The 3474-nt window shown below is 45.6% G+C and overlaps 1 pseudogene; it reads right to left on the bottom strand.

Annotated features, from left to right (window-relative positions):
* Positions 1 to 2982: 2982 nt before the first annotated feature.
* On the bottom strand, positions 2983 to 3135 carry LOC125159854 (uncharacterized; annotated as a pseudogene).
* Positions 3136 to 3474: the final 339 nt, after the last annotated feature.

Here is a 3474-nt window from a genome sequence, read left to right as displayed (position 1 = left end):
GCTCATATTGACATTTGCTAAAGCAATGCTGGCAGAATGTGGACAGCCAGACATTTACCGTTGGTGGCCCAGCCATGACCCAAAAGCTGCTGGAGGGCTGGCTGCTTCCCTAAGCTGGAAGGAAAAAAAAGCTCACAGGGTTCAGGGTCCCTGATGTAGATTGGATTGGCTGATGTAGAAGGAGCCGTATGCTTACACCCAACTCTCCCTGGATTGTGTTGAAGGAACCTTTCTCAGACCATGGTCCTCTGCCCTCCCCATGCCTCAATATGGCTTCAGGGGGAGCTTTATGGGACACCATGTGACTCGCCACAAAAATTGTGCCATTTGCCCCCTTGGAGGCCACCTGGATTGGTGCTATTGGTAGCAGCTGGTAAGGTGCACAAGGGCGCAAAAGCTGAATTAATGCAGGGCCTCCTTACTGGTCTCCTGAATCCATTCCTCACCATCAGAAGAGACCCTTTCCTGGAGACAGACACCTGCCCTGCTCATCAGCACAAACCACATCAACTAGCACATGTGCCATGTGCTCATGAGCATCAATCTATACATGAACAACCACCACCATATCTCCCTAAAGGATGTATCCAACCCCTCAGATGGAACTATTGGTCCCTTCCAGGCAATACAACCCCAAACAATGATCTGTCTTCGTACACCAATACTATACATTCTACCTGTTTGTTAACTGCATATACAAGAACGCCAAAGTGTACACTTGATGGGGAATGAGTGTCGATTTTCCTGGAGGCAGACGCTGACATAGAAACACAACTATGACAAGTGTATTAGGGGATATTAGGAAGGACAATGTGGAGGGGACGGGGTGGACAGGGAAAGCATTCAGACCAAGGGGTAGATTAGACCCCATCTCTAAATATATAATAACCACAGCTGGTTTGTAATGGTTCAGTGTGCTCTTCAAATTTCAAACTGATTGCCCTCTATGTCAAAGTGATTGAGTTATTGCAAAGGGATCTTCTGTTCTTCTATATGCGTTTTTTCTTCTTCGATACATCTGTGGCCTTGGATGAGCACATATTTGTCAGGGTGCATTTGTGTGTCTACCTGTAATGGAAGAGGATTATCTTCAGATCCCTGAACATCCATATTCTCATACTTATCTTTTCCTTCCTTGTAAAGTAGGACCTGAATTTTAATAGAAAACACACAGGAATCTTTGTTGCATCCTTTGAAACTAGAATTGCCAATCTCTCAGCCTCAGGCATTATACCCTTAGTTTCATGAAATTGAATGAACATCTGTTGATGATCTTCTCTGTGCAGATACATTCGTTTCCACGCTGAAAAGGGTGAGTGCTCACTCATCCCATATATTTTACAAATTCCTCATGTGCTTAACCACCTCTTCATCGCGCTGACCTCAGAGATCAACATTATCCCTGCTTCTCAGATCACAAAGCTGATGCTCTGAGTTGAGGCTCTCCCCACTGAGAGCTGGCATTAGGTCTGAGACAAGAGGAACACACGCAAAGCCTCAGGAAATTGTGAGGGAAGTGTCGGAGATGCAAACCTTCAGGCAGGGTGGTGAAAGTAGGTTCAGGGTTGCGGTGACAGGAGTCCAGCAGGGGCATTTCCTGGTCAACCCTGAATTCCCCGCTAAGAGTGTGACTCAGGCTGAAGCCAAGGAAGCCACACAGCTAATCTACAACCTTTCGTCGCATTTAGTCTCACAGAGATACACACACTTAGGCACAGCCCAACATATGTATGGCCTAAGAAACTTGAGGAATCTTAACAGTGTTTCAGTCAGCAGCACCCTTGCATTGAAAAGCCTGTGAGGCCATCTCTACATCTTCTCAGAGACTCAACAAGACAGTAGATGAATATGCTGAACATGTCAACTCATACTGTTCAGATCATCTTACAAATAGTCGAGGTGGAGGTCACTGAGGGCACCAATGAGCTGGTGGTGACTTATAGAGTCCATGAACAGTGATAAAGGGGATCTGTGGGGGAGGGCATGCAGGGTGGACCTGGTAAAAGAGGAGGTCCTCTTGCAACCATAAGGACCTACAGAACAGAAGCGACAGGTATGTTGGTATGACAGACAGAAGTAGAACGCCCACAGGAGCTGAAACACAATGAAGCAGGTGTCAGCACCTGGCCCCTTGTTCATTCACGGGTTCTAGTAGAATGCAGCATCAGTGCCAGAAAACTCTACCCTCCCACGAGATCCCACTTACAACCTGAAGGTCTCACGAGGACCTCCTATGAGGTCCCACCTACAGCCTGAAGGTACCAGATGCACAAGGAGAAACTACTGTCTCCACACATCACTGCACATGGTTACAAATGCAGAAAGCCAAGGAATCCTATTCTTGAAGATTGATGGCAGTAATGCCAGTCTAATAAAGGAACGTATTCCAGAGAGGCAGGCATCTGTGTTCAGGACACCCCTCTTCCACCAGATCTGCAGACTTTTTACTTACACATTGAGAACAGACAAAACATGAAGGAATGAAAGAAAAGCCCAGCACCACACAGAGATTCAGGGCCACCCCAGGGTCAAAGCTCAAATTGCCATCCCATTCATGTCCTTACTCTGCTTCCCTCACTGACAAAGACATCTTCTGTGCAAGGGCACAGAGACCTTTGAGGAGATGGGGATTCCTGGAGTCCTGCAGGGGGCCTAGAAATGTGTTTTCTGAGAGAAACACGTTACCTGTGCACATTCATGGTCTTAAGAGTGTTTACCTTAATTCACAGGCAATTCAGCTTTTAAATACAATATGAATTGCAGAGCTATTTTGTCCCATTGTAAAAGGGAGGTAGAAATTCTACGTAAAAGAATGAACAGAAACATGTCTCAATTTCAGGTGTAAAACTCCCATAAGGCATCATGAGACAAAGTACCAGTTGCAACTGTTCCTGGGACACAATTGAACCTGCTCATATAAATACAACTGAAGAACTCTGTGAGTTACTGGCCCTGCAGGTAATCACTGATTCTCTCCCTTCACGACTGAAGTTCCACGTACATTTTCGATTACACATGCCGCTTCTGAAAATTCAGAGTATTTCCACCTAGGGGACAACTGGAGAAATTCTCGATGAGCAATAATCGCGCCTCGGATAAACCTCATTGGCTATGATACTGCCACTGCGCAAAGCTTGGGAGAACTTCTCTATTGCACATTGACCAACACAGAAGGACCAGTAATGAGTTCTGAAATTTAACTAAGAACCCTCAACACTGCACAAAGCACACAATATAATGTTGGAAAGTGTTGTTATCTTTTCCAGTCACGAGGCTCATAGCAGACATTCTGAACAAATTCATGGCCTACTCTGAAATAGGAAAAAAAATGAAAATAATCAGGATAATCCCATGCAAAGAAAGTGAGAAAGGTGTCCCATGCTCCAGAAGACTTGAGGGTGCAGTGAAGTGTCATTCTCCTCAAGTTATTTCCACAAACACAAAGTGATAGCCACGTGGTCCTCCACCTCCACA

Source organism: Prionailurus viverrinus, unplaced genomic scaffold (assembly GCF_022837055.1).
Source record: "Prionailurus viverrinus isolate Anna unplaced genomic scaffold, UM_Priviv_1.0 scaffold_68, whole genome shotgun sequence".
In the NCBI taxonomy this organism is placed as follows: Eukaryota; Metazoa; Chordata; class Mammalia; order Carnivora; family Felidae; genus Prionailurus; species Prionailurus viverrinus.
This window is presented reverse-complemented; position numbering and strand designations above follow the sequence as displayed.